At 42.2% G+C, this 12,158-nt stretch overlaps 1 pseudogene; it reads left to right on the forward strand.

Annotated features, from left to right (window-relative positions):
• The first annotated feature begins 908 nt into the window (after nucleotides 1-908).
• LOC149985079 (B-cell receptor CD22-like) lies at nucleotides 909-10,363 on the forward strand (annotated as a pseudogene).
• The last annotated feature ends 1,795 nt before the right edge of the window (nucleotides 10,364-12,158 follow it).

A 12,158-nucleotide genomic window follows, 5' to 3' on the forward strand; every position in this document is an offset into this window, starting at 1 on the left:
AAATGTTTATTGCTTGCCTACATTTTACTCCATCCTCTATGTTTAATATAACACACACATACATGAATTATTAATTTCGGGTATCCTACCCTGATGTGAAGTTTGTTCTATGGAAAGTATTTGACTCTGGCCACAAAATGCGGGAAATTAGAAGGGGGGGGGGGGGGGGGGGCTCTTGCCTGTTGAAATCCCTTCTATTTTGGGACTGCAAGGCCTGGCACACGTCAGAATCATTTTGGTAGCTCATGTTGACCAGTATTGTGTGCTGCAGAAAGTATTTGACAAGAGCCGCAAAATTAAGGAAATTAGAAATCTACACACCTGATTAAACTAGTTTGAGTGGTTCATTACTTTAATCCACATGTGTCAAACCCCTATGGGAGGTCCGAGTGTCTGCAGGTTTTTGCTCCAACCTTGAATGATAAATCAAGGTCACGAATTACTAGGGAACTCCGCTCACCTGGTTAGGTTGTCGAGGTGTTAATTGAAATGAAAAACCAAAAACCCGCAGACACTCGGTCCTCTGTGGAATGAGTTTGACACCCCTGCCTAATAGAGCTAAACTCAGCAATAAAAATAAATGTCCTCTCATTGTCAACTGCATTAATTTTCAGCAAACTTAACATGTGTAAATATTTGTATGAACATAACAAGATTCAACAACTGAGCCATAAACTGAACAAGTTCCACAAACCTGTGACTAACAGAAATTGAATAATGTGTCCCTGAACAAAGGGGGGGTCAAAATCAAAAGTAACAGGCAGTATCTGGTGTGGCCACCAGCTGCATTAAGTACTGCAGTGCATCTCCTCCTCAGGGACTGCACCAGATTTGCCAGTTCTTGCTGTGAGATGTTACCCCTCTCTTCCACCAAGGCACCTGCAAGTTCCCGGACATTACTGGGGGGAATGGCCCTAGCCCTCACCCCCCGATCCAGGTCGGGGGGTGAGGTCCCAGAGGTCCCAGACATGCTCAATGGGGTTGAGATCTGGGCTCTTCTCTGGCCATGGCAGAACACTGACATTCTTGTCTTGCATGAAATCACGCACAGAACAAGCAGTATGGCTGGTGGCATTGTCATGCTGGAGGGTCATGTCAAGATGAGCCTGCAGGAAGGGTACCACATGAGGGAGGAGGATGTCCTCCCTGTAAAGCACAGCGTTGAGATTGCCTGCAATGACAACAAGCTCCGTCCGATGATGCTGTGACACACCGCCCCAGGCCATGACGGACCTTCCACCTCCAAATCAATCTCGCTCCAGAGTACAGGCCTTGGTCTCGCTCTCTCTCTCCCCCCCCCCCCCCCCTCTCTCTCCCCCCCCCCCTCTCTCTCTCCCCCTCTCCCTCTCTCCATCCATCCTCTGGCTGCATTTTAAGTGGAGACCTTTTCTCTTTTAATTCAGCTTTCTTCCCATTTCTTGTGTTTTCAAAAACCAAACCAGGTTGTAGTTTAAACATGCCAACCAACTGGAGGAGATTATTCAAACAATTGTAGCTTAAAATAAGTAACCAAATCCCACTGGCCCAGGTACTGTTTAATCTGTCAACTAACAACACTCACTATGCACCTGAGGCTATGGCAGGTAACCTATATCTAGGTTACAATAGTAGTCAACAGTTTGTATGACACATTTTTACATTACAGTCTGACGTGTCGTCGGAAGAAGAAGAAGAGGACCAAAGTGCAGTGTGGTACGTATTCATAATAATTTGAATGAAGATGAATACTGAACAAACACAACAAACCGACAAACGAACAGTTCTGTAAGGTGCAACAAAAACACTAAACAGAAAATAACTACCCACAACCCATAGTGGGAGAACAGGCTACCTAAGTATGGTTCTCAATCAGAGACAACGTTTGCCAGCTGCTTCTGATTGGGAACCATACCAGGCCAAACACATAGAAATAGAAAACATAGAACACAAAACATAGAATGCCCACCCCAACTCACGTCCTGACCAAACTAAAATAGAGACATAAAAAAAGAACTAAGGTCAGGACGTGACAATGTGGGGTAATGTTAAAGCCTCAAGCTTAGTTTTAGTACCAGGCAAGGTCCATTATCAGATCTGACCCATATGACTGAGTCATTGAAACCCATGTCACCTTCAAACACACACACAGCACTTCTTTAATGGGGTTGAAAAGGGTCAGGGCTTGACGTTTAATGTGAACTCAACATCATCTCCTTAGTTGGCCAAACTCTCTTTATGAATTGCTATTCTTAGTAGAGTTTGTATCTCACAATTCAAGCCCCATGCCAGAGTGGACCTCCCCTGGTGCATTCCATCAGTCAAAGTTATGTGTATAGGGCTATTCTTTCTGACACTTTCGTATCCACCTTTCATGCAGAATGGCTCCTGGCTCCAGCTGTAAGCTGTGTCCTAGTTGTAACACATCAATAGGAGTCGCATCAAAGAAGTGCCTGTTCTGTGGTGCAACAATAAAGCTAAAGGTCAAGTTAGATGCACAAAAAATGAAGGCAACTGATGAATGGACAAATAAGACAATGAAGACTTGGAAGATATGCAACCTTAGTTAATGCAGCAAACAAGCTGGTAAGCTTTATTATGTTTTCCTCAAAAAATATTTCTGCATTTCTAGCTTAGGGAAATGATTGGCCCTATGCACTTATTTGTTATTGTCTCATTGTGTAATTTACACATATTCTAAGTCAGAACCGTCCAGAGTAGTGATGCTAGTCGGGCGGGTGGGTGCGGGCAACGATCGGTTGAAAAGCATGCACTTAGTTTTACTGGCTTTTAAGAGCAGTTGGAGGCCACAGAAGGAGTGTTGTATAGCATTTAAGCTTGTTTGGAGGTTTGTTATATATGAATGAGTGATGGTGCAGAACGGCATAGGCAAGATGCAGTAGATGGTATAGAGTACAGTATATACATATGAGATGAGTAATGTAGGGAATATAAACATAAAGTGGCATAGTTTAAAGTGGCTAGTGATACATGTATTACATAAAGATGGCAAGATGCAGTAGATGATATAGAGTACAGTATATACATATACATATGAGATGAGTAATGTAGGGTATGTAAACATTATATTAAGTGGCATTGTTTAAAGTGGCTGTGATACATTTTTACATCAATTTCCATTATTAAAGTGGCTGGAGTTGAGTCAGTAGGTTGGCAGCAGCCACTCAATGTTAGTGGTGGCTGTTAAACAGTCTGATGGCCTTGAGATAGAAGCTGATTTTTAGTCTCTCGGTCCCTGATTTGATGCACCTGTACTGACCTCGCCTTCTGGATGATAGCGGGGTGAACAGGCAGAGGCTCGGGTGGTTGTTGTCCTTGATGATCTTTCTGGCCTTCCTGTGACATCGGGTGGTGTAGGTGTCCTGGGGGGCAGGTAGTTTGCCCCCTGTGATGCGTTGTGCAGACCTCACTACCCTCTGGAGAGCCTTACAGTTGTGGGTGGCGCAGTTGCCGTACCAGGCGGTGATACAGCCCGGATGCTGTCGGTTGTGCATCTGTAGAAGTTTGTGAGTGCTTTTGGTGACAAGCCAAATTTCTTCAGCCTCCTGACGTTGAAGAGGAGCTGCTGCGACTTCTTCACAACGCTGTCAGTGTGGGTGGACCAATTCAGTTTGTCCGTGATGTGTATGCCGAGGAACTTAACTCACTACCCTCTCCACTACTGTCCCGTCGATGTGGATAGTGGGGTGCTCCCTCTGCTGTTTTCTGAAGTCCACAATCATCTCCTTTGTTTTGTTGATGTTGAGTGTGAGGTTATTTTCCTGACACCACACTCCGAGGGCCCTCACCTCCTCACTGTAGGCCGTCTCGTCGTTGTTGGTAATCAAGCCTACCACTGTAGTGTACTTGATTGAGTCTCCACAATGTCTGTGCGCCAGTCACTCCCTCCTTTTCCCATTGGGGGAGGTGTATGGCAGTGTCTGGAAACATTGTAGGTCCTCTCTGATCTTACACTTATCCTGGGATAGTGACTCACTCCCCTCAGTGAGTTTGTCCAGGAGTGAGGTCGAGAGGGGGTTTACTTGATTTGGGAGTATCTAGAGTTGACTATTGATATATGCCATTGGATGAGTTGGTGTTTTTATACTCTGAAGTACCAGGAACGAGATTAGAACCTTGTCTTCGAGACCAAACTGAACGATCATTTATAGCGAATGCTATCTGGCTATGGGATACTCCTCTCTCAAGTAAAAGTCTTTCTTTGTGAACAGTTCCTATTATCTGTGGTTTGTCATGTCGACTAGGGGGATGGATCTTTGCTATAAAAGATCTCAGTTGCCATTATGTTGACACTCTCAACGGTTCATTAGAGATGGTGAATTGTTGAAAGTCAAATGCTATTGCAATGCTTAATTATTATTAAAGATGTAGTTAAAGTATAACTCTGACTGGTGTGTGAAGTTTGTCTCTCTCTTTAATAATACAGAAATGAATCCACCACACTAATCCAAGTTTATCATTTTAAAAGGCTAATTGATCATTAGAAAACCCTTTTGCAATTATGTTAGCACAGCTGAAAACTGTTTGGATTAAAGAAGCAGTAAAACTGGCCTTCGTTTGACTGGTTGAGTATCTGGAGCATCATCATTTGTGGGTTCAATTACAGGCTCAAAATGGCCAGAAATAAATAACTTTCTTCTGAAACTCATCAGTCTATTCCCCGCCTGAGAAATTAAGGCTATTCCATGCAAGAAATTGCCTAGAACCTGAAGATCTCGTACAACACTGTGTACTACTACCTTCACAAAACAGTGCAAACTGGCGCTAACCAGAAAAGAAAGAGGAGTGGGAGGCCCCGGTGCACAACTGAGCAAGAGGACAAGTACATTAGAATGTCTAGTTTGAGAAACCGACGCCTCGCAAGTCCTCAACTGGCAGCTTCATTAAATAGTACCCGCAAAACACCAGTCTCAACATCAACAGTGAAGCGGCGACTCCGGGATGCTGGCCTTCTAGGCAGAGTTCCTATGTCCAGTGTCTGTTCTTTTGCCCATCTTAATCTTTTATTTTTATTGGCCAGTCTAAGATATGGCTTTTTCTTTGCAACTCTGCCTAGAAGGCCAGCATCCCAGAGTCGCCTCTTCACTGTTGACGTTGAGACTGAGGTTTTGCGAGATACATACACTATATATACAAAAGTATGTGGACACCCCTTCAAATTTGTGGATTCGACTATATCAGCCATATGTATAAAATCAAGCACACAGCCATGCAATCTCCATAGACTAACATTGGCAGTAGACTGGCCTTACTGAAGAGCACAGTGACTTTCTACGTGGCACCGTCATAGGATGCCACCTTTCCAACAAATCAGTTAATCAAATTTCTGCTCTGCTAGAGCTGCCCCGGTAAACTGTAAGGGCTGTTAGTGTGAAGTGGAAACGTCTAGAGGCAACAACGGCTCAGCCGTGAAGTGGTAGGCCTTACAAACTCACAGAATGGGACCGCGGAGTGCTGACGAACGTAGCGAGTAAAAATCATCTGTCTTCGATCGCAACGTCAGCCCAAACCTGTTCGTCGGAAGCTTCATGAAATGGGTTTCCATGAGCGAGAAGCCACACACAGGCCTAAGATTACCATGTGCATTGCCAACCGTCGGCTGGAGTGGTGTAAAGCTCGCCGCCATTGGACTCTGGAGCAGTGGAAACGCATTCTCTGGAGTGATGAATCACGCTTCCCCATCTGGCAGGCTGACCGGAGGAATCTGGGTTTGGCAATGCCAGGAGAACGCTACCTGCCCGCTACCTGCCTACTGTAAAGTTTGCTAGAGGAGGAATAATGGTCTGGGCTGTTTTTCATAGTTTGGGCTACGCCCCTTAGTTCCAGTGAACGGAAATCTTAATGCTATAGCATACAATGACATTCTAGCCAATTCTGTGTTTCCAACATTGTGGCAACAGTTTGGGGAAGGCCTTTTCCTGTTTCAGCATGACAATACCCCTGTGCACAAAGCAAGGTCCATACGGAAATGGTTTGTTGAGATTGGTGTGAAAGAACTTGACTGGCCTGCACAGAGCCCTGACCTCAACCACATTAAACACCTATGGGATGAATTGGAACGCTGACTCTGAGTCAGGCCTAATCGCCCAACATCAGTGCCTAACCTCACTAATGCTCTTGTGGGTGAATGGAAGCAAGTCCCGCAGCAATGTTCTAAGATCTAGCGGAAAGCCTTCCCAGAAGAGTGGAGGCTGTTATAGCAGCAAAGGGGGGACCAACTCCATATTAATGCCCATGATTTTGGAATGAGATGTTCGACGAGCAGGTGTCCACATACTTTTGGTAATGTAGTGTATTTCAAAATTGCCTTGTGAATGTAATATGCTACAGTTTTCACACCCATCAAAATAGACTGAAAATCACATTTCCATGATTTCTATCCATTGTGTGATCAAATCATTGATGCAAAAAAAGTATGCATTTTTAATATAAAAATACACTTTAAAATCATAACAGGAACTCGTTTTCATCAAGTCTGTCTTGATCATTTGGCCATAGGCTCTCATCAACATCACAGTAGATGCAAAAAAAGTATGCATTGTTAATATAAAATTACACTTTAAAATCATAATAGGAACTCGTTTTCATCCAGCCTGCCTTGATCTTTTGGCCATAGGCTCTCATCAACATCACAGTAGATGTCACAGTAGCTCAAGCACCTGGGGAAAAACCTTTAGGCATGGTGAATCTAAGCCCTAGATACTCTAGGTCTGGATTGCTGTCATTGCATGCCTCATCCATGGCTTGAAAGAGTTTGACATGCTCATATGGATGGCAATCATACACATTCCACCTGTTTTGTAATCATATACAGTATTTTACAGTATTGTAGTGTACTTATGTATTTTAGTGGCCGTTTGTGGGTCAGTTAGTAAGAGCATGGCACTAGCAACATCTGAGTTGTGGGTTCGATTCCCACTGGGGTCACATACAAAAATGTGTAGACTCACCGTTATCACTTAGGATAAAAGTGCTTGCTATGTTTAATGGCATACAGTTGAAGTCACCTTAGCCAAATACTGTGAAACTCAGGTTTCACAGTTCCTGATATTTAATCCTAGTGAAAATCCCTTAACTTCCTGACTGATGTCTTGAGATGTTGCGTCAATATGTCCACATAATTGTACGATCTTTGTCCCCATGTACAGTTGCAAACCGTGGTCTGGCTTTTATGGCGGTTTTGGAGCAGTGGCTTCTTCCTTGCTGAGCGGCCTTTCAGGTTATGTCGATACAGGACTCGTTTTACTGTGGATATAGATACTTTGGTACCTGTTTCCTCCATTATCTTCACAAGGTCCTTTGCTTCCAATTGCTTCCAAGGATGCACCATACTTGGGGAGGTCTACAATTGTTTTGCTGAAGTCTTGGCCCTCTTTGATTTTCCCATCATGTCAAGCAAAGTGGCACTGAGTTTGAAGGTAGGCCTTGAAATACATCCACAGGTACACCTCCAATTGACTCAAATGATGTCAATTAGCCTATCAGAAGGTCATTTTCTGGAATTTTCCAAGCTGTTTGAAGGCACAGTCAACTTAGTGTATGTAAACATCTGACCCACTGGAATTATGATACAGTGAATTATAAATCAAATAATCTGTCTAAACAATTGTTGGAAAAATGCAGGTCACAAGCTCACTCATAAGTGTATGTAAACTTCCGACTTCAACTGTACAGTACCTGTCAAAAGTTTAGACACACCTACTCACTCAATGGCTTTCTTTTTACTATTTTCTCCATTGTAGAATAATAGTGAGGACATCAAAATGATGAAATAACACAAGGAATCATGTAGTTACCAAAAAGTGTCAAACACTGTGACGGTCCTCATGAGAGCCAGTTTCATCATAGTGCTTGATGGTTTTTGCGACTGCTCTTTAAGAAACTTAACATTCTTGAAGTTTTCCAGATTGACTGACCTTTTTGTCTTAAAGTAATGATGCTGTTTCTCTTTGCTTATTTGAGCTGTTCTCGCCGCCATAATATGGACTTGATATTTTACCAAATAGATCCATCTTCTGTATACCACCCTAACTTTGTCACAACACAACTGATTGGCTCAAACGCATTAAGAAGGAAAGAAATTGCACAAATTAAATTTTATCAAGGCTAATCTGTTAATTGAAATGCATTCCAGGTGACTATCTCACAAAGATGGTTGAGAGAATGCCAAGAGTGTGCACAGCTGTCGTCAAGGCAAAGGGTGGCTACTTTGAAGAATCTTAAATATAAAATGTATTTTGATTTGTTTAACACTTTTTTGGTCACTACATGATTCCATATGTGTCATTTCATTTTGATGTCTTCACTGTTTTTCTACAATGTAGAAAATAGTACAAATAAAGAACAACCTGGAATGAGTAGGTGTAAACTTTTGACTGGTACTACATATATCATATACATAAACATAATAACTGTTTAGGGGATAGATTTGTTACATACATCTCTGATCTTGTCAATATCATTTTTTTTTACTTACTGTGAATATAATCAGAATAGTCATCATCATAATAATACATTAAAGTATCATACTTTATATGTTCATACATTACGAGACCAACCTATTTAAAATCTATAGGTTTACCAAACGGTTAAGTGATTATAAATTAAGAGCAGTCGGATTAAGTAATCGTGAAATGTATTTGAACAAATGAGAAGACCATCATATCAAAAGTAATGTGAGTATTGCATTGTGAAAAGCAATTACTTTCTATGAACATGTGAAACAGGTTTTTCTCGATGAAACACTAATTAACTTTAGTGAAAAAGTGACTGTATGATTGTGTGTGTTGTACTTAGTCTATTGAAAATGTGCTTAGAGTTTTGAAACTGCCTTTTTGATAAATCTGTTCAGAGTTGTTTACTAAGCATTGTGACAATGTACCATATACTTGGGAAAATTGCATACAAAAAAACTGTACTATTCTAATCTTGCTTTCCTCTTTGTCCATCATAGTTTCCTTTTGCAAACTTGAAATACCCTTCAACATAACTGGAGAGCTTGACCGCAAAGGAGGGTTCCTGCATTACAATCAAATGCACTGTTGCCAGGTTTATAAAAATGAACAAGATCAATGGTTTTGGATGAAAAATGCAAAGTGGAATGACACCATGCATGATTTCACTGCCACAATTATAAACAGTAACACAAAGGCCCAAACCCCTGTCCCTGAATTTGCCGACAGAATAAAGCAAATTGGTTCTGTGAATTTTGGATGGGCCACACAAAGCGACTGCATCCTACTCATCAACAACCTGGAAAAGACCGACAGTGAGATCTACAAATCCAGATATATAGGAAAGGTTGGAAAATTGATGACTGAAGCAGGTGTGAATCTTACAGTTGAAGGCAAGTTCACCTTACAGATACATCTGGATATCAATTTCCAATAATAATCCAAATAATCACAGTTATTCGATTGACAGTGTTGTCTGTACCTATATGCACCGGTTACAATATATATTAGTGTACATGATGCTTTTTGCAATAGGGTAGAGGTCTTGAACACACCCATGGTCTTAGAAAATGTACCTTGGACTGACGGAGGCACAATGCTGCGTTCAAGATCTATACCCTCTTACATTTTGTAATGTACAATATAATGTTCTGTCTCTGTCTGATGTCTTGCCACTGCAGATGATCCGTGCCAGGTTAGAGTTGAGAAGTTGAACCCATCAACAGTTAGAGTCGATGCTTCACGTCACGGGCATGTGGATCACACCCAGAGTTCACAGGGCTTGGTCAGACCGTAACGCCTTTCCACCTACGAGGAAAACCGTGAAAGCAGTATGGTCAGCTTTAATGCTAGCTGGCAGGATGATGGGAGGGTGCTGTCCTGTCAACCACAGGGGACCAAACACCAGTGTGTGAGCAAGAGCATCAAGCTGAAGGTTGAATGTGAGTTCATTACTGACTTTCTAGTTCAAACTGTGTTCATCATATCGCGGAAGTTCAGCGTGATTGGAATATAAAGGCAATGTTCCCGTGTATTCACGGTAAACGCTGCATATGTCGGCTCAATCTGGAATTACCTTTAAATGTATATGTTTTAGCGATACAGATTGAATAAAGCGCTTGATTGGCCTTATCATCTCCATTGCATTATTTTTGTTTAAACCATTTTTTTATAACAAAGAAATTACCCTACTAATTTGATATGATGTTTTGTGCTTCTTGTTTTCAGAATTTAGCCATTTTTATGATTACTTTTTTGTCTTCTCTTTGAAAGATTCCCCTAAGGAGACGAAGGCTGTTGTAAATTTGTCAAATGTGAAGGACGGTCTGTCAATCCTTACTTGTCCCAGCAGAGGGCACCCCAATGCTACCCACTCCTGGTTCAGTCAAAAGTCTGTGGAACAGAATTGTTGATGCCATCTATCACATCTACACAGGGCGGGAATTACTACTGCAAAGCTGTAAACCAACATGGGACCCACGACTCAAATATTGTTACAATCAAATGTTAATTGTGAGATATTCCCTATTTGTGTAGTCCAGACATACATTTTGTATCATTAGGGAAATAATTAATTTAAATAATGTTTTTGGCAGTCTCTGTCTCACATCCATGCTTATATTGTGGAATTGACTTTTTAATACATAGACAATGAAGGCAGCCTACACAGTTTTTATTCAATTGGAATACTCTCTCTTTCAGATGCTCCTGTAGGAGTGCACATTGAAACAAATAAGGATTTGTCTACAATCAAAGAAGGAGATCAAATCAAATTAACTTGCATAGTGCAGAAAAGCAACCCTGAAGTGCATTCATGGTCTTGGTTCAAAGACAAGTACAAAATAACCAATATTTTAAATGAGTATACCTTCAGCAGTGTACAGCCAGAGGACAGAGGTCATTACTACTGTGAGGCGAGCAATGATGTTATCAGGAACTACTCAATAATATATACTGTGCTGTAGAAATGAATATACAGTACCTGTCAAAAGTTTGGATACACCTACTCATTCAAGGGGTTTTCTTTATTTTTTTACATTGTAGAATAATAGTGAGGACATCAAAACTATGAAATAACACATATGGAATCATGTAGTAACCTGTCAAGTATACTCCCTCTCCGGCCTCTAGGTCACCAGACTGATGATTATTACACACACCTGTCACTATCGTCACGCGCACCAGCACTTGTTGACACTCACCTGGACTCCATCACCTCCTTGATTACCTGTACTATTTATGTCACTCCCTTTGGTTCCGTCCCCAGGCGTTATTGTTTCTGTATCTGTTTCCTCGCAAGGCTGCTGGCCCAGACGGCATCCCTAGTCGCGTCCTCAGAGCATGCGCAGACCAGCTGGGTGGTGTGTTTACGGACATATTCAATCGCTCCCTATCCCAGTCTGTTGTCCCCACATGCTTCAATATGGCGACCATTGTTTCTGTACCCAAGAAGGCAAAGATAACTGAACTAAATGACTACTGCCCCATAGCACTCTCTTCTATTATCATGAAGTGTTTTGACAGACTAGTTAAGGCCACCTTACCTGCCATCCTAGACCCACTTCAGTTTGCATACTGCCCCAACAAGTCCACAGATTATGTAATCGCCATCACACTGCACACTGCCCTATCCCATCTGGACAAAAATAACACCAATGTAAGAATGTTGTTCATTGACTACAGCTCAGCATTCAACACCATAGTACCCTCCAAGCTCATCATCAAGCTGTCGAACTGCTTTGCTTTATCTTGGCCAGGTCGCAATTGTAAATGAGAACTTGTTCTCAACTTGCCTACCTGGTTAAATAAAGGTAAAATAAAATAAAATAAAAAAAGCTGGATGCCCTGGGTCTCAACCCCGCCCTGTGCAACTGGGTCCTGGACTTTCTGACGGGCTGCCCCCAGGTGGTGAAGGTAGGAAACAACATCTCCACTTTGCTGACTCTCAACACTAGGGCCCCACACGGGTGTGTGCTCAGCCCTCTACTGTACTCCCTGTTCACCCTCGACTGCATGGCCATGTACGCCTCCAGCTCAATCATCAACTTTTCAGACAACACAACAGTAGTGGGCCTGATCACCAACAACGATGAGACAGTCTACAGGGAGGAGGTGAGGGCATTCGGAGTATGGTGTCAGGAAAACAACCTCTCACTCAACGTCAACAAAACAGAGGAGATGATTGTGGGCTTTAGGAAACAGCAGAGG

This window comes from Oncorhynchus mykiss, chromosome 2 (assembly GCF_057628025.1).
Source record: "Oncorhynchus mykiss isolate SJ-2025 chromosome 2, ASM5762802v1, whole genome shotgun sequence".
Lineage (NCBI taxonomy): Eukaryota > Metazoa > Chordata > Actinopteri > Salmoniformes > Salmonidae > Oncorhynchus > Oncorhynchus mykiss.